General features: G+C 45.9%; 1 non-coding gene and 1 pseudogene across 1 annotated transcript; both read right to left on the bottom strand.

Moving 5' to 3' along the window:
- Nucleotides 1-2,252: 2,252 nt before the first annotated feature.
- On the bottom strand, nt 2,253-2,335 carry TRNAL-CAA (transfer RNA leucine (anticodon CAA)). The gene has a single exon. It is a non-coding gene; the product is annotated as a tRNA-Leu (tRNA).
- Nucleotides 2,336-16,494: 14,159 nt separating this feature from the next.
- LOC146193157 (uncharacterized) overlaps nt 16,495-20,210 on the bottom strand; it is a 47,464-nt pseudogene continuing 43,748 nt past the window's right edge.

Below are 20,210 nucleotides of genomic sequence, written 5' to 3'. Positions count from 1 at the left end.
GCGCGGCCGCCTGTGATTGCCAAGACGCCGCGTGACGACATTTTGAGGACCTGACGAGCTGCCGATGCGGCTCCGTCGTTGGGATGCACGCCGATCGCAGCCGCGGCGTTGTGAAAGTGATCAAGGCACGCTATTTTCACTCGTGTGACCATCGGGAGTTTCACCACCTGTATCCGTACCAGATGCACCCACAAACGACGCAGCACTTCCGTTGTGCAGAGCGGTCAACCGTCAGCGTATACCAGCTTTGCATGAAATCTTGCTGAGGTATAGAGTAAGGCATTTTGAAGAGTATGCATGACATTAGCAGAAACAGCATGCCCCTCAGAGAAACCTTGGCGCGCATATTCTTGGGAAGGGCAGCGAACAATGCACCGGGCGACTATACCTCCAGCACACGCCTCTTGCCCCGCCCGGAAGATCATTGTTCTGGAAAAAAAAGGAGGCGTGGGGTGGAGGAGGGCGGGTAGGGCGAGGTGTACCAAATTCCTGATTTGAGTGCCAGGCATCGTACGACGGAGAAATTAAGAATTTTATGGCAAGGATGAAGCAGTAGAAGCTGCCATCAGACAAAAATGAACAGTGAGGGAAGCGCGGTTGCCGAGCTCTGCAATGGATGTGTGACAGTGATGGAGCCACTGAGACCAAGTCAGACCCCTGCAGACTGCTGCTTGAGTCATGGCACGCTCAGCAGGCGTAGGAAACCCTTCCCTTTTCGTAAGCTCGCGGTATAAGTGTAGTGAATCTAAGGCTCACGTATGTTGTAAGCCAAGCCGTAACTCCACCACGGTGATACCTTCATGAGAAAACCACGTATTGTAATGCGTTTTCTTACAGAAGCCCGGTTTCTTTCATTTCTCACTTTATTTGCATCCCCAGACAGGCCAGAAGAACGTAAAATATTTTCGTGTGAATCGGATAGCTTTCTCCTACTCCCTTTTCAGTATGCATGGCAAACTTCTCCAATAAAAAAAAAATTATTTTTGATGGGCAGCAACGGGTGAAAAATCACGAGGCCACATTTATGAACAACTTCGATGATTACTCGTTTGGACGCAGCGAACCAAACCTCGCCAAGTGCGCTCTAGACCTGGATTCGCACATAAGCAGCTGCGCAGTACGCGCCTGATCTTCTAATAACGCTCCCGTAGGGGTTCCACGAATATACCAGGCATATATACCATGCGTGAGGCGATCCCGCAAAGCCGTCACAGCGTGCGACTCTATCAGCAGTGGGTTCTTCTCAATCACTTGCTCGGCGCTTGCTCATCGGCGCTTGCTAATGATGAGTTGTGCAATGCTTAGCATAGAAGCCATAGCGTGTACACTTGCGCAAGAATACGAGACACTTGCGTGTCTCGTTTTCTTGCGCCGATGCAGTCTGCCCGTCCCATTGCGAGATTGCCCTGATCGCGATCAACGCTTAATGCAACGGTTCACATACCAATCAGGTCTGAACCGCCAGAAAGTAATCAAATCTAAGTGCAAGCCCTTACTTCTGTTTTTCTCCTTTAACAAACGAGGTTCTTTGGAATGGTCACTGACACGACTCTTCTGTGCGAGAAAATGGAAGGCGCCGCGTCATGGTTCCGCCATTTTGACAAGGCCCTGTAGGAATCTCATGGGAGCAAGCTCAGCACGTAGTCACTTTCACAAAAATGCTTCGAGAAGGATACGTTTCCATTGGTCGGCTTGAATTCCTCTCTCTTCCCAGCAGAGTCCCATTGCGATGCGAGCTTTCGAATTGCGAGAAACGATGGAAGACGACATCGTCGCGACCACGGGTGCTCGTGCAGCCGAACACATGTGAGATGTTTTGTACGTCGACAACGCACGCAGACGAGCAACAGCGCACGCCAAAATGTGGCTCTGATTGCCCCTCAAAGTGACGTCATAACAGACGACAGGAGCGAATGTATCTGCTTTCCTTCTCTGCATCAATCACGCGAGTGCGGGAGGTTTGAATGGCAAGTTTTAGTCTGCGAGTGGCGTCCGTGTGCTGTGCGATGTCAGTTCACGTTAAAGAACCTCAGCTGGTTGAAATTTCAGGAGTCCTCCACTACGATGTCTCTCACAGCCTGATTTGCTTGGGACCTTAAACCCAAAAAAACCAAACCAACCAAACCATTGCGCCGGTAGTTTATGTATAATCGAAAACACCTTCACAGATAGAAAAAAACCTAGAGTATTAGCACATTTCAAAACAGCCCAATATCCCGTTCCTTTAAGGGATAATGAAAAAAAAAAAGTGATGTCAGAAGTGGGACTTGAACCCACGCCCGGTAGACCGGACTGCGTCTTGAGCGCAGCGCCTTAACCGCTCGGCCATCCTGACACGACTGAACGACAACAACGACACGATGCGCCACCCAGGACTGCCGTCATATCTACTCTCACTTTTGATTAAATAAATGTGTTGAAAAACAACAACGACGACACGATTCAGCGTTCCACCACACCTAATGACAACCATCTTTTCTCCTCTACCCGTCTACGTTACGGGAGAGTACGTTTGCACACCATGAACGCGCAATCACGTGACACAAAAGTGACGTGGTGCTACTACGTCACTTTTGCGTGTCCTGTCGACGTTTTGTTTTTTTGTTTTTATTCTACTGGGGCAATGAGTAAAGCGCTCGGCCGTCGGAGCGCGGCTTCGAGCTGGCGGAGGGAGAGCGTCTATAGCCGTCCGCACTTAACAGCACGCACGCTTTCTTCTGCATTTTTTTTTTCCTATTGAGAAAGGTTGAAAGAAGGGGCGGGTCAAGCCCCTCAATAAAGGGGCTTTAGGGGCGGGCAGGCTATCCAACGTAGACAGCGTGGTTTCAAACGAGCTGCCCTCGGTCACGGCCGGTCTCGAGGGAGAGAGCGCGCGCAGAGAAACGCGCTCTCCCTCGAGACCGGCCGTGCCTCGGTAAAGTAGTATGCATGCTTTCTTCCTTTCTTCTTTTTCCCTAGCTGTAATGTATGGGCTGGTTTGGCTTGAGAGGCAGCGGAGGGAGTGCTGCAGATTTGATGTGTCGTTTACTTGGCTCAATCAGCCGCTTCTGCACCTTAAACGTTACGCCTCAATTATGTACACACAACTATATATATATATATATATATATATATATATATATATATATATATATATATATATATATATATATATATATATATATATATATATATATATATATATATATATAGTGGCGTATCCGTAACCTAAGTAACATATTGTATAATTTCACAGCTTAATTCCAAACATCAACGTTTACGCGCAAGATGCTGTAAAGTTATTTGCTTTTTGCCAGACCACCGGAAGAAAGAGAACGAAAGCAAAAGACTGCGAACGCACAAAATCTGCGCTCACTCATTCCCCCAGGGGAGGAAAATTCTGTTTACTGCTTGGAGTCATGCGGGAGAGGAGAAGACTGTGTTGGAGGAGGAGCCATGGCGTGGACAGAACTAACTGGACAAAACTGTAAAGGCTTTACAGAAGAAAGCGTACGTGCTGTTAAGTGCGGACGGCGAGATGCTCTTGTCGTAACGCTGGGACTAATACCCCAGTCACACGGTCATTTTCAAAGGCGATTGAGTTGATAGCCTTCGAGATTTTCAATCGCGATCGAACTCGAAGGAGTTTTGCCGCTTCTACACGGCAGAACTCGAAGGCTATTGAAATAGTTCTGGTGTTTGGCGCCAAATTTTTATGGCGCCACTATCGTTACTTTCGGTTTTGCTTAAAGAACTAAAATCTCTCTATAAATGCAAAATAAAATATAACTGTTACCTTTTTTTAGTAACTGCAGGTGTTTAGTTGTTATTCAACGACAACTTTTTTTTTTTTAACGCGTTGGCGTTCATACGACTTGATCACCACAGGAAGAAAAACACAAAAGGACAGAAGCGCAGACAGAAGTGTCTTTCTTCCTGTGGTGTTTCTTCAGCGCTATAAGAATCAAGATCATGTACCAACTAACCCGTCAAAAAGTCTTGCTGCATCATACGACTGTGCTTTTCATTGTTTGTTTTTCTCGGTAGCGCATGTGCATGCATGCTACAGTAGTAGAGAAGAGTACATAAATAATACGCCTAAAAAAAGAGCGATACTATTTTAAAATTATTACGGGTATTAATATTTTACCGCGTAAATTAAAGATATAAAATAATAACGCTTGTTCACGTTTTTGTATCGTAAACGCGCTGTGCGCGTGTGTGCGTGACGCTCCTCGGGTCAACGCTAGCAACCTTGCGCGACGTTCGAAGGCCTTCGAGATCTCGATCGAGTTCTGAGCTGTTCTGTTGTCTCGATAGACTATCGACTCAATGGTCATTTAAAACGCCCGTGTGGCAGCTTTCGAAGGCCTTCGAGTCGATAGGAAGTCGGTTCGAGGGTCTTCGAAATGCCCGTGTGACCCGGCCTTCACTTGGTAGCGTGCAGAGACTCCGGGTTGATGAAGGATTTAATCTTCGAAGTTGATAAAATATACACAAGCAGGTTTAATGGCACTTTGAGAAAACTTATTTACATGAAAATGGGGTATATCAGCAAAATGGCAAGCGTTAAGAGTTCATAGCGAGAAGCGTCTGGATGAGCCGTTTACCCAGGGCTTAGAGCGTCATTTCGTGCTCTGCAACGTCCTTAAATCCCCCTATGTCCAGCCCCTCTCTGAAGATGCTAGCCAATCAGTGCCAGGGCACACCACTCAGATATCGGCAACCAATCGAACACATCACTGCACTGATGGTCTGACGCACTGACTGGTCCAGTATTGTTTCGTCGGGCGTGGTCACTTGTTGGCGGGTAGAGCTTGGGAACGGCGAGGAGGTAAATTTCGATTCTTCTGCAAAGATTCGCTATGTTGGTTCCGGCAAGTGGATTTCCTTCTCAGAAACCCAAGAGTACGTGCGCGCCACGAATACTGCTCCCAGCATTGTCCCTTTCCGGCTATTGCAACTCTTTCCTGCATTCACGGGAAATCCTCTAATGGCCGTAATCCTCATGCTCCTTTCTTCTCCTGTATGTCAGCGGACGTGTCACTCCGACCGTCTCCTTTGGACAAAAGACATTCCTCACTTGACAATAGCGCCTCTCGACGGGAATGGTGAACAGTTGAACAAAAGCACTTCCGGCTATTTCTCACAGGGCGACGTTTCTTTGTATTTTTCTTGACGTTCCCTTGACAGGGCCAACTTGGTAGTTCCAGGGTCACGACAAAGCAAAGCATGCTCACAAAAAAAGGTTCATGGGAACAGGCTCACTTAGAGCCCTTGCACCAATAGCACATATCAATACCATGCCCACAGGCGCACAATAGTGCGCGAAAGCGCGGACCATGCACGGTCACAACTCTCCCCCTCCACCAGCTCGAAGCCGCGCTCCGACGGCCAAGCGCTTTTCTCACTGCCCCAGTAGAATAAAAAAAAATCAAAAACAAAAAAAAAAACCGTCGACAGGACACGCAGAAGTGACGTAGTAGCCCCACGTCACTTTTGTGTCACGTGATTGCGCGTTCACGGTATGCAAAAATACCCTCCCCATTACATCCGGCTAAAGGCTGAATCGCATGCACGCGAAAACTCACGCGCGCGAACGCGACGGCGGCACGCGTCGCGCGAACCCTTCGCGCGAACAGAAATGCATGTGTCGCTTGGCTAGTCGCTCGGATCTGCCGAAATAGAAAATTTCGCTCGTTCGCCCGGAAGTAACCGTACGTCACTGCCGCTCATTTTGCATGCTTTCTTTATTTTGCTGTGTTGCATTGTGATTGTGCATTACCGCGTAAACATTTCGCTTTGTACGAACAATGATGAATAGCCAAGGTATAGCCAAGGATTCAAAGAACGTCTAATCGCAACCGAAACAACAATAGAAACAAGGGGTCACTTGACTATTCGTGCCGATTACAGTGCAAGTTCACACACATTCGATACGGTTTGCTGTAAATGCATTTTACTTTGCCATGTTGTCGCAAAATAACTTTAATTCTTGCAATCGTTATGACTGTTGTTGGATTTGGCAATAGTTTTGCGGTGTACTAAGCCACTATCACGGCCGCTCGATGGAAGCGCACTAGGTGCGGCCTGCTACATCGCCCGAAACCGGAGGGAGGCGCCTACTTCCAGTCGCCACCTCCGCGGCGCCACCGTTCGGGGACAGCCGCGCGCGGAGAGCTGCGCCTGGCTGCGCTTTGAGGGAGGAGTCGGCGTGGTAGAAGCGCTTTATTTCAAGGATATAAGAGCTCCGCTTCACACAATTTGGCAACAAGAATTAGTATATACTGTCATGTCTAGTGTGACCATGTCAGCACTTAGCGCTTGCTCGGCAGGATGTACACTGGAGTGTACCCCAGGAAACTTATAGTCACGGTGGTTGAAGGCCACTCGAATTACCGTGATGTTGCATCGGATCCAGTTGTTCGTCACAATAAAATGTGACCCGGCTGTGAACAATTCGAAGCTGTTCAGCTGCCATGGTAACCTAATGCATAACCACTTGACTGTGTCACGAATTCCGTGTCTCATTTTCATACCATTTACTCATTCCTGCATACAGCTTTTATACACAAATTGATGTCAACCTGTTCTAAGCTGCCAGCGCTATCCAATAAAAAAATGTCCTACTATGAGCAACCTCTGTGAAAATGCGACATGTAACCAGCCTTTCTATCTCATTGTGACAAATTTTACGGTGGAAATATGAAGATGTTTATTAGGTTAAATCTAGATGATAACCTGGGATCTTCGACTCAGTTGGAGACCTAAACTTTTTACGCCAGAACGCTATCCGTCATGGTTTCCCGCATTTTGCATGACCGGACAAAGTAAGCGCGCTTGATAGAGCCGGTCTGCCTCAAGGGGCTACGTATATGCGCCGAAAGTTTTTAATAATATTTTTATTGGCTGCTCGCAAACCCATACAATTTTGCTGGTTCGTATTTTCAATGGAAGAACGCGCATCGAGTGTTGTTGTTGTGAAACTCTCAGCTGTGATCACAAGAATGTTCACGCGTCAGAGCGCAACTGCAGCCGAGATTCAGCGAGCAGCCAAGTATGCTTATTTAATGGCCACGCAGAAAAAGGAAAAAAATTACCAATTGCAGTCCGAAAACCTTTCTTGAGAGAGGTTTATGCCATAGCCATACACATCGCTCCACTGTTGAGTTGACATTTCCAGCCCAGCTCGCTATCAGTGGGGGCAGCAACTTAACGATATCTTTCATAGCGCCTTAGCATGGGCACTATCATTGTTTTTATAGATTAGCTGCAGGTACTGTGTACAGTGAGAAAACAATGATGAAACCAAAAGTTTACACAGCTTGCTACTTCACCGGACCTCTTCAGACTTCATCATCCTGTTAATGAATGTGCTCGTAAGCTGACAAAACTTGATTACTTCCTTTGCGGGGTACATTAAGCCTCCATTGTCCTTGGTTTTCATTAACCTGTAACTGGTCCAGTTGACTATATTTCCTGCAACAGGCTCTTGCTCGACTGACATGTCGCCTCAAAACCATTACCAAATATCGCATAAATTAAGCAACAACCTGGTAGTGATAAACAAAACTTGGGGTTCTTAAGTCTCCTTGAGGAGCTTCGTTAGAGTGCCCGCACTTTGGTATACCTGCTTATTCACCGTATCCCGTAATTGCTGCCTCTGTCTCATATCATTAGAATGCAGCCTTAAGCCACCGCATTATATGAAATAGCACCCTACACATAGCTATAGTATAAAGCCCCTCTTTACCGCAGCCGTACGAACGTGCCCTATAGGAGTATAGTGTGCCTGACTTGGGATCTAAGGGTCCCGCTTTCAATAATTCCCTTTTTCACCCTTACATCTTATTGACTCTCTCTGGTTTGGCAGCTCCTGCCACATTGAACATGTGATGTGTTCTCATTGCGCCAAAGGTGTCTGGCCATATCACCAACTAAAGTGCCTCTTACCAGAGAGGTTTTTTTCCGGCTGTCTGCCGACAGAGCGGGCGCCATATTTTCTGTGGAACGTGGCTTTTCATTTTATCGCATCGGCTCGAACAGTCTCAACAGTATAAACAAATGCTGTATGCACAGGCTCCTTTACTTGCAAGGCCACTCAGACTAGCGCGGCAAAATTTGCTTATATAAAAAAAGAACCTTCGTAGCTTTTTCTGATATGTCCTCGCAACATAACCTGCGAGAAAAGCTTCTGGTGCTAGCTCATCGTGTTCATCTGCTTCACAACACATAGTTAAAAATCCTAGTTCACTGGCCAGCTCCCTGGTTAGTTAAGCAACGTGACGGGAACACAGGAAAAGAGGACGACACAACTAGCGCGGTTATGCCGTCTTCTTCTCCTGTGCTCCCGTCGCGTTGTTTGCACGGTTAACCTATAATTAATCACCAACAAGTCCAATTGGGCGTTTTAACCGCAACGCCGCTTTCATTTCAGAGGAGGCGAGTGCATTTAAACTCCTCGCTGCTGTCTTTGCCTGAAGCGAGCTCAGCAGGTAAAATTAGAGGGTCTCTTAGATGTCTCTTAAGCGCAGGACGGCGAAAGCCTACTCTTCTCCTATCATTTGCCTCTCATCGTTTGCCACAGTTCGTCATTTCAAGTCGTCGTTTGATATATTAGTCGTTTCTCAGTCATGATGAGTCTGCCTGAGTAGTTAGTCACTGTAGCCCTTATCACTCATAACTAAGCAGGTTACTCATTTAGAATCAGCAGTGGTCATTACATGTCGTTTCACATATTGATCATTTCGTTGTCATTAACCGTAATGATGAGTCATGTCTAGCTATTATAGTCATTACCACACATTGCTAAGCACTTTTACTCATTTCTAATCAACTGCGGTCATTACATGTCGTAGTTTGGTATACTGGTCATTACAAATCATTTTAGTCATTATTCACCATTATTAGTTATTAGCATTAGTCATTATCTCTATCAATGTCTATAACTTTTATTGATTACCTATCACCATCAATCATTTTCATTCTTAATCTCCCTCCTTGCACGTCCGCTTTTGCGACTGGCACACCAGTGCACAGATGCGACGCACAGATAACAGGCACAGCTTCTGTGCATAGATTTTCGTTCCATGGGCCTAGAACGGCTTTCGCCTTAAAAAACAAACGCATCCAGTCTCAACGTTAACGTCCTTGCACACGCGCGCACAAAAAAAGTTTGCGTTTACCCCGCAGACGCGAGGCGAACGCGCTCAGAAAGGAAGCAAACCGCGCGCTCACAGCCGGCGACCCCGGCAGCGACGTGTCCCCGAACAGTGGCGCCCTCAGCAGAAATAGCGTGCGCAACTGTAAACTCCCCAAAGACGCGCTTGCCCATTGACGGCGGCGCGACGCAGCAGGCCGCACCCAGTGCGCTTCCATCGAGCGGCCGTGCCACTATGCCAGCCAAATGCCAGCCACACAACCTACCCAGAGCGTTGTCGCCGTTTCGCTCGGTTCGCGCTGTCGCGTGCATGCGTCTTCCCCAGTAGGCGACGGAGCGAACCATGATCGCTTTCGCCGCACCGCCTTGTCGATTCGCTCACGTTTTCGCTCACATGCGTTTCCCGCTTAATTCGGCCCCCATCGTGCGTTACTGTAGTTGTAGTTCTCGGCATCGTGTGTCTGAAATAATCGGGGGCTGCGTAAAAAAAAAAAAATCATATGTTAATTTATAGTTCTGGTGATTGATGATGGTTGGTGGTGTGATAAGCGATCATAATTTAATGAAATCATTGCAACTAATTGATTATGAAGAAATGAAAACAAATTCGAAAAAGTGAGGTCCGAAGGTGTAAAAATGCTTAGACGATGAAGCCAGTGCATGATGATGCTATTGAAAATGTATAGTGTGTAAATGATCGAGTAATTCAAATAATCAATAGAAATGAAATATTGGAGGTAGAGGGTTCAACGGTGTCAATATGCTCAGAATGAAAAATACAATGCTTGATGGCGCTAATTTTGAAAATTTGACGTGTGTAACTGATCAATTAATAAATAAAAATTGGAAGTTAGGAAAGGGTTCAAAAGGAGGCAAAATGGTCACAATGAAAAACTAGTGCTTGATGATGCTAATTTAGAAAATATACAGCATATGTGATTGATTGAACAATTAACTCTAATAATTAAAAATGAAAGATGCGTTTAAAGGTGTCAACTAGCTGCTGAGAATGGAAATCCAATGTATCGGTACATAAAATTCAAAGAAACAGAAGAAAATGTAAAATAAGAAAAAAAGTGAGACATCGTTCGTGCGTGTGACTCTATCGCGTCATACCATTACAGTTTTGCCTTAACTAATTTTTTAGGACGTGAGTTCCAAGAGCACTGCAGCATCAGCGCTGGAGAAATCCGAAAGTCTGAGCGTTATTGTTGCTGCACACGGTATTTTGCTAGCAGGGCCAGCGTAGGTGCATGCAGGTGCCGCACAGGGGACATTTTCTTTCCTTGCCCACCGCCGGTCTCGATCGAGGGAGAGCGCACGCTCTAGAAGTGCGCTCTGCCTCGAGACTGGCCGTGTCTTGGCGCGCATTCGTTGCAGTGCTCCGGCAAGTGTGAGATTGGATGGTACACCATCGCTCCTGCCGCGTGGTGTTTCTTACGTGATCGTTGCAATGCTGTTGCAAGTGTGAGATTGGCGGTATACGCATCGCTGCTGTCGCGTGGCATTATCATAGCCATGTTCATGCAAATCGACTGTCCCGTGACATTGTCACGTGATACTCATAGCTACGTGACACTCAATGATCGTTAAATAATGCCAGTTAAAACACACTGATCATGACTTATGACAATGACTGCACTGATTAATCACTGCCTTTATATACCTTTTTTGCGATGTTTAATTGTCTCAGGGCATAAAAGATATAAGGATGAGTGTGGTGAAATAAATTAAAAAAGGTTTGTTCATGTAATGAAGTCCAGGAGTGAAAGATATATGATGTTGTTCCTGCGTACAAATGGCGTATGACGACGGACTATGGGTAAAGCCCCTTGATACTTTAACTATGGGAGCATAGAGCTGCCACCATGCGGCGGATCCGCGTCGACTTCAGCGCTGGACATTTCCACAACAGGTAATTGATATCGGCTTCAGTATGCATCTCGACCAAGGAGGATATATAAAACTATCCTCCTTTATCTCGACTTGCAGACGGGACACCCAGGGTAACTATACAAATATCAAAACTGAGGCCAGTTTCGAGTCACTGCAAGTGTTAGGGCCACCCCAACTCGAATCCTCCCAAGCACAACCTCCTATGCAAGGGTTAGACCGCGGACCGGGAGGCTTACCGTACACAGAGTTATGAGAGCAGGTGTACGGCGTAAAATTAGGGTAGACTGGGTGCTTTAGCGATGACGAGGGTGGGGTGGAAAGACGGGTCGCAGAATCCTAATGGGTTTGGGAACAGAGCTAGGTCACGCAAAATCCATTATTGGCTGCGGAGTAAGTGTCGCTAGACGGTGTATATTTGGCAGAGTTATGTGCTGTTACTGACGCGTCTAAGTATATATAGCTTTGTCACCTGAAGGGCATCTGCGCGTATGGCAATATGGGTCGTGGGAATGGGAACGGCAGTCACGGAGAGAAGCGCCTTTTGAATAGCCAGCAACTCCGCACAAAAAGATGGAGGTTCCGGTAGTTGAAACTTATGCATTGTCCCTGCAGTTGTCACGTCACAGGTCTGGATGCCTGCATCAACATAAATCCTGATGGAACCTTGTGGCAAGCGGCCGTCTTGTCCCATAATTCGGTTGCGAAGTGACGACGCCGAATCCTGTGTTCTTGGTCGTCGTAAATCAGTTGACTTGTTATCATTCTGCAGTACAAAACAGCAAGGAGGAATTAAGAACTCGCAGTGGCGGCGGCAGAATGGAATGCGATGAAGCGCAATTATGAGAGCGCACATTGCGTGACAGAGCATCACGTCGTCGCTGCACCAGATCATCTACTATGTTCTGTAATTTAATCTGAACCATATTGAAAAAGAATTGCCGACAATTAAGTTACTTTCTTATGAGAAATTTGAGCGCAGCTGTTTTAGCTTTTCAAAAATTGAGGCAAAAAATTCGAGCAAGACGTATGTACAATTACAGACAACTCCAGGCGGTTCGCAGCGGCGAACGGCAGCAGCTATGCGTTTCGGCTCGGACGGTGCACATATCGAGATCCAGCGCCGCCACTGATCCGGGCCTCTGATTGCCGCCGCATAGGGGTGGCATTGGAGGAGGAGCGAAAAGAGGTATTAAGTTATCGGGAGGTCGCGGAAGGCAGCGCGTGGGCCCATAGGAACGTTGTTCGCCCGAAGAGATAGCAGCGACTGACATGCCGCTGACGCCGCTAGCGAGTCGTCAACATGGCTATGCGTTTCACCTTGGGATGCACGCGCCGTAATCCGCTGATGAAGAACCGGCGCTTCGGCTACCGGAGGAGGAGGAGGAGGAGGATTGATGTTCTGGTTGAGGATGGTAGAACGGGGGTAACGTGGTGCTTTCAACTGTCTCCTCTATTGAGGGAATCACCGCCGTTGCACCACGCGGAAGTGGGAATTAAAGAAAAGAAGCACCCTCGCCGCCACGCAGAAGGGGGGGGGGGGGGGGGTACACGCAGCGGCGCACGGTGGCGCCAGGGGCGCGAACGCGCGCGATCGCTGCCACGGTGGAAGAGGGGAGGGGGACACGCAGTGGTACCGTTGTCAGATGAGAGGAGGTTTGGCTCCAGAAGGCGCCGCACCTCAAGGTCTCACGTAACCTATCTACCCGCAGTGTAGGAGCGCGCGCTGCTCCGGCTGCGGAACTGGTTACAAGGGACAACGGCGACGACGACGCGAAACGCAGGAACGGACGCCAAAGAGCTGCGCTCCAAAATTCTACCGGCTCGACCGGAGGCTTTGGCTTGCGGTGAAACCGTGCAGAAGGCTTCCACGTTATTGGCCCTTCGCATAGTAAGCTTGACTGGAGCTTACATGGCTAGGGCGCACGTGCATGGTGAGAAGCCAAAACCCACTAGTGACTGCGACGAGAATGAATGAGCAATAGCGCAAACGCAGTTTCCAGAGAAGTGGAGTGGTAGCGCCATCTAGCATCACTACACAGACGAGTGCTACATATAAGAGTGTGCTCTAGCGCTCGTCCTTGCGTCTATGCGCAAACTTTTCAGTATATGCATTTCGACCAACTAGCCCAACTTTCTGCTTTCCTAGCTCTGCAGCAACGAAAGACTCGCATCATAGAAAACAAAAACATATGTGAACATTATTTAAACAGAATTACAAACATTCAATTAAAAGAGGTGCCTATTTAAAGTAACCATCATTTACCATGCAGCTTTGAAATCAGTATGTACTGCAACCCAGGTAGCATCGAAACGTTAGAGCAATGTTAATTTTTGTTTCAGTCGAACATTAATTTGATGTTGTTAATGTCCTTTTTTTCTAATGTTTTAGCAATGTTACATATAAATATTGGTATAATGTTTCCATTAACATTTAAATAACATAAATCTAATGTTTATGCAACAAATATAACATTCGTGAAAAAGTAGAGCAACCTTGCACGAGCATGTAAGCCCACTGCTCGTGATGGTACACAGCTATCGCTACAACTCCATTAAAACAGCACCATTCCTACACTCGCCTCTAAACAAATAGCATAGAGTCACCCTTTTATATTCATCGCCAATGGGTGTTCCATGAGTGATAGTTGCAAATGGATAATAAGCAATACTTTCTTGCAAAGTATAAGGGCTGTGCTTGCATTCTACAGTAGGCATCATCTTAAAGCTCTAGTTGCAAAGAGGTGTTATTAAAAAAAATGGTTACTGGAAGAAAAAGGGCAAAAGTGCAGGGACTCAGTTAAAGTGAACTCAGTGTTTGAAATATATATGCTATGTTGTTTTAAGGTTATGATCCAAATATTATTTCAACATTTAGGAGCCAATATTAGAACATTTGTTTGTAAAATTAAAATAATGTTTACAATGCAACGTAAACATTGAATAACATTACCATAACATTCAAAAGTCAATATTATAAAATGTTTGTTTTGGATGTTCTACTAACGTTATTTTTGTCACAGAATGTTAAGCAACATTCAGGCAACTTAGATAACAAATTTATAACATTCTAATATTTGGTGCTACCACGAGAAGGTTGCATATCTAATACATACTACTACCACTGAAAATATAACTAAGACAGCCCACTTTGTACAAATTACTAACCGGTTTATACATACATTCAAATCATTATGGATGCAAAGAGGTGTCTACTCAGTCAGTCATAGAGGACAAAGAGCTGTACGCTCACAGCATGTTCGGCTTCCGAGCTCACCTCTCCACCCAGGACGTCCTCATACAACTCAAAGAGGAAGTCCTCACCCATGTCCCGAGCGTAGGCGAGAACGCAGTCATGGCCCTCGACATCAAAGGGGCCTTTGACAACGTTAGCCCCGCGGTTGTAATAGGAGGACTCGACAACCTTCACTGTGGAGATTCACAGCTATATAAAGGCCTTTCTCTCCTATCGAACTGCAACGGTTGGGCTCGGAGACCTTCGCAGCGATAAATTCTCTACCCCCAACAAAGGCACACCTCAAGGGTCCGCGTCATCTCGCCACTACTTTTCAACGTGGCTATGATCGGACTCGCGAGACAACTTGAGAAGATCGAAGGCATACAGCACGCCATGTACGCCGACGACTTCACGGTTTGGGTTACCTCCGGGTCGCTCGGCCAGAAAGAAGAACGACTGCAAGCAGCGGCTACATGCGTAGAAGAATATGTCCATGCACGAGGTCTCGCCTGCTCCACAGAAAAATCCGAACTCCTGCGAGTTCACAAAGGGAAACACAAGGAAGGGACCTTCAATGATCGAGCAATAGTAACGCAATGAGCGTGCATCCCAAGTAACTGTCCTCGAAGGACAGTTACTTCCAGAACAAGACAAGATAAGAGTCTTGGGAATGTAGCTCCAGAGCAACCAGCGATGCGGCCATGTACGCTCGGCCTTCTCAAGCAATCGACCACTCAGGTCGCCAGGATGGTCACGCGCGTCGCAGAAGAGGAGCGACATGCGAGGGGGATACCCTGCGCCTGGTTCAGAGCCTGCGGTGCTCAGTCGCGTGGACTACGCCCTCCCGTACGTACTTCAACCTCAACAAAGGAGAAGTGGAGAGTGCAGATATCATCCGCAAAGCTTACAAGACAGCCCTGCACCTACCAATGAACGCCTCCAACGCAAAACTCCAGCAGACTCCTACAGGGTGCTCGCTTCTTGTGGGGCTAGGCGGAACTGGGGAAATCGTGAATTGTACTGCGAACATACCGGACGCAATTCGCCAGACGCTAGGTCCCTTCCCCGGAACATGGATTCCAACTTGCATGTGGCCCGTAGGGCAGCCCGGGCGAAGTATGTATACAACAAAATCTAGCTAAAAAATCCACAACGGTATACACGGACACGGCTCCGTATACAGGAAGCTCACATAACGAATTAGCTAGCGCCTCATTGCACGGTAACCGAAGGGGATCGAGGTGCTGGCCTAGCGGTGCCGGTATCGAAGAAAAACGTTCCTTACCATTCTTAGATTCGAGAGAAGCGTGCCGTAACTACATAAACGACCGCATATGCGGTTGATTGGAGCGGAGCTCGGCTCGTATACCCTCGAGCTACCTCGTCGGCGCGTTCGTTCCCCGCTAGGTCAGTATCTACTGCTGCCAAGACACACCGACCTAGCGGGGAACGAACGCGCCGACGAGGTAGCTCGAGGGTATACGAGCCGAGCTCCGCTCCCAATCGGACGATCTACCCGATTGAGCGAGTCGGCCCTACGTACTCAGACATTCTCAACTACTATAAGGGGGTACGGATCCGCTATCCGCCACCTCTTCGTAATCTAAATCAACAAGAGGCAGTGTACTGGCGAAGGCTGCAGACAATAACATTCCCAAACCTACACATCCTTAGCAAGATTTACCCGTTGCAATATCGGGACACCTGCCCACGGTGGGAATGTAGAAATAACAGCTTTCGTAAAGACCCGAGTGCGGAACAGTGGTAGAGACAGCTCTCCAGCGGCGATCTGGGTTACCAACTAGGTCTGATCCAGCACGTCCAGCGAGCAGCGAAGCTCGGCGGAGCCCTGGAATAGGGGAACCGATCCTGTGGGAAGGAAGATGGACCTCTTCTGCTACTAGCACAAGACCTTTCTAGAGAAATTAACGTATTTCCTATCCTCTCCTATACTATCCTACTCAGTCTGAGCACTTGCATCCTTGAGGAATCTGTGTATGCAAGGTAGGTTACTTGAGCAGCCCAAGCATCGACCGGCTAAAACCTTGCCATCACAGAACCACATGTTTGTTTGCCTCGAGAAGGCAATTCACTGATGCCTCCAAATCAAAAATAAAGGGAATCAAGACAGTCTGAAGACATGTTCCTACAAACCAGCAGATAAAAAAGAGTATTTCTTTTATTTGACTATACACATTGCATAGCCGAGACGGTTGTGACAAAATCAAGCTATGAGCTGGACCTTGCGGAACAAGCGTAGAATCTCGTTGCAGTAGAGGTCTGGGTAGCGGCCCATGTGCTGCACATGCTTGGAGTCGTCGAAAGTGCAGAAAGTGACATCGGTGCCCTTCGTGCGCCACTTGTTGGCCACCAGCAGATTGGCCTCGACGGAGGCCACCTGGTCACTCTTGGAGTTGATCATCAACGCCGGGCAGGTCAGCAGGTTGTCATGAAATGCACGCGATGATGCCTTCCAGTGGACTGTGGACACTGGGTACAGTAATATCCGTTGAAAACGAATCATCAGCTCTAGCACCTTGCGCATAACTTGACTCTTGGTCACAGCTGTGGGGAACCCCTTGGGAATGCCCTCGTAGTCGACCAAGCTGTCATACACCTGCATGCATAAAATGTTTTGGTATTTCAGAACTCATAAAAGAGAAGTACGAACATGGCTAGTATAGAGGCAAACTGGTATTAACTGCTCAGGCAAAATTTGAGCACACCTTTGTTAGAGCATGTAATAAGTACACCATTTGGTGTCTATTATGAAGGAAACATCTCTTGAATGCATTTTAATGCATAGAACAGAATCCACTTAGATAAGTACTGATGGTGTACTACAACAATGAGAGACTGTTGCTCAAAAAGCTGGTATGTTAACTTAGTTTATAGGGTTTAACATGTTAAAGCAACTGAGGCTAAGAGGGAGCCCTAGTGTTGGGGGACCCAGCTGCAATCCCGGCCGTGACCGCCAAGTTTTGATTGATGCACAACGCAAGCCGCCTTTTTATTTTGCAGTGTCAGCGCACGTTAAAGAACCACAGAAGGTCAACATTATAAGGAGCCCTCCCGTAGCTCTCCCTAATAGCCTGAGCTGCTCTGGTAAGTTAAATATAAATGAAATTTATAAACTAAAATTCTCAAGAAGCATTCCCTCAATGTACCAACAAAATCAAATGAGGCGTAATAGCACTAGCTACTAGGACAAACAATTCAGTTGGTGCATGAAGAACTTGAAGAAGAGGAACACCAAAGATGCGTAGGTACGTAAGAAAAGATGCATTAGACACTGACAGCTGTCTGTTACAGTGTCGCGTCTAATGCCATTTTTTGTATGTGTACAGTCTTTGTGCATCCGCTGGCACTCCCATCTCTCAGGTTGGATGCACAAAAGGAATCGTGCATTTTAGCCACAGAACGGTTATGCCTGCGCGTGAAAGAGATTTCAAGAAAAAACTTATTCTCCTAACCTCTATATTCACTACAACTACTCTTTCAAAGATATGCACAAACACTTCTACAAATTAAAGGAATGCCTAGTTAGGGCTAAAATTTCGCACAGAAGTGGAATTTTATTATTATTTTTGTCTAACACCATGCATGGTAAAGGCCCTTGCCTCATCACCGGAACAAATGTAAGATCAATATGAAAATTCCCATTGCAATGACTGTTAATGCCATCCGATGCTCACAAGGAAGCATATTTGCCATGCAGGCGTCTGCACCCACCCTTTCACCCTTTTTTCATTGCCTCCAGGAAGATGCACCATGCTTACAGCAACTTTTCACCCTGCAACCATTTTCAAGATTATACCGAACAAAACAGACAAGCCTTGTAAATAACTGACAGTAACAAAATGCCTATCTGCACAAATATGAGCACAGTCTAGACGGAAAGTTACTAAAAGAAATATTTACACTCGTTTAGCATTTATATTTAGCTAAGCATGTTGTAAAATAACCAGATAAATAATCATATCACAACCAGCTTTTTTCTTCCTATTATACAGTGCAATGTCTTGCTTGTGAAGCCAACAACTGCGCATATTTCTGGCACAGACTGCTCATCGCATGTGTCCTTAAATACGAATGCGTTGATGAATAATGGTTAATTCTTTTGCTGCAGCTTGTCTCATTATTGCTTAGCTGCTTGCAGAAGAAATTCAGCTTGAAACAATTATATCATCATAAGGATAAATATATATATATATATATATATATATATATATATATATATATATTTATATATATACCGAATGGCATACAAGGGAGCTTGCAAACAAAGCTAGCAAATTACACGGCAATATGTGTATATATATATATATATATATATATATATATATATATATATATATATATATATATATATATATATATACACATATTGCCGTGTAATTTGCTAGCTTTGTTTGCAAGCTCCCTTGTATGCCATTTTATTGTTTATGTTGCTTTTTCACTGGGTCACTCACTTTCAAGCTACAGAGTGGTAGCTTTTTCATCTGCGGTCGCTGAGTCACAACCATATATTCTCCATGCAGAATTTAAGGTACGTGTGGCGTCGAGGGTCCTTCGAAGGGACAGATGGTGCAAGGTGGTTGAAATTCAAAACTAGTTGAAAGTGCTCAGCAGCACTCACTGTTGTGTCAGCTATAGGCACAGTGGTGCCTTACACTTGCCGTCACGGGCGAAAAGGGGGAGGGGGAGGAGAGACAGGTGGAAATGTTTATGGCTTGAACATTACCAACTGCAAGCTGCTGTGGTCAAGTGTAAAATATATAATGTTCATTCATTCATTCATTCATTCATTCATTCATTCATTCATTCATTTTATGGATAAGGAGACATGAAGCAGTAATCTACTGCTTTTGAGTACTGCATTTCCTTTATTTATATTTGCAGTCTTCTGAAAGTGAAGCTTCCAGTACAGCACTTGGAAAAAATTATTTAAAATATAAGACTGTTGGGACTGTGGTTGCTTCAAGTACCAATGAAGAGAAACAAGCCATATATATCTCCGGCTTGCTAACTTCACCTTGAAAATAAACTGACATCTGATGTACATACCAAATGGCTAGCCAATTGAACTGAATTGAGCATAGAACTTGCTACAGCAAACAGCTCATGGTTACATTTAATGAAAACTCAAGTCTCAGTTCGTCTTCTGCAGACGACTGTAATTTTTTCACTTTTATAGTAAATACATTTTTGACAAAAATTTAAAGTGTGTCTGGCCGCGCCGACGTACTTCCCATGAATTAAAATATACCTATAGAAACGCAAAAGCAAAAAGCAAAGTTTTTTAAACTCTTTACCACTAGGCTCAGCAGCTCTGATAAGCAGATATAGTAAAGAAATTTGCTGGTCCGAGTGACTTTACTATAAAGGGGTTTTACTAGTACTTATTCAACCTGAATTAATGCTTTCAGGGCCTGCATTATACGAGCTCAGTCAAAAAAGACCAACTGGATATTTTCAACTGTAACCATTTAATTTTCCAACTGGAATTCCAATGGTGTTTTTTGACACTTAACCCATTGCAGCCAATAGGTGAGACCAATTGCACTCAGTGGGTCTAATGGGATGTGCCAATGGTACGTATATACAATGGGTCACACTCATTGCATACAATGGGTCCAACGGAACATACCGAATGGGACAAAAGGTAGACTGACTTACAATTTGCATGGAAACATGCTTGATGGATATCAAGGAGTACAGGCAAGCATATGTCTCGCATAAGAAATGCAATACTGTACAGTTTCACAGATGCATATAACACAAGATTCCATACACCCAGCAAACATACTTCTTCCTACTCTCATGCTGGGGCCAGTCTTGCCATTCGAGTGTAGTTATTTCATTTAATTTTGCAGGCGCAGCGATAGTAAGAGGAAGAATTGTGTTTTACAGGTTAAGCTACTGATAGTCATATATCCA

The sequence above is a fragment of the Amblyomma maculatum genome, chromosome 4, assembly GCF_055883805.1.
Source record: "Amblyomma maculatum isolate TAMU_Amacu chromosome 4, ASM5588380v1, whole genome shotgun sequence".
Classification (NCBI taxonomy): domain Eukaryota; kingdom Metazoa; phylum Arthropoda; class Arachnida; order Ixodida; family Ixodidae; genus Amblyomma; species Amblyomma maculatum.
Note: the sequence above shows the minus strand (reverse complement) of the source record. Positions and strands in the feature narration are given on the sequence as shown.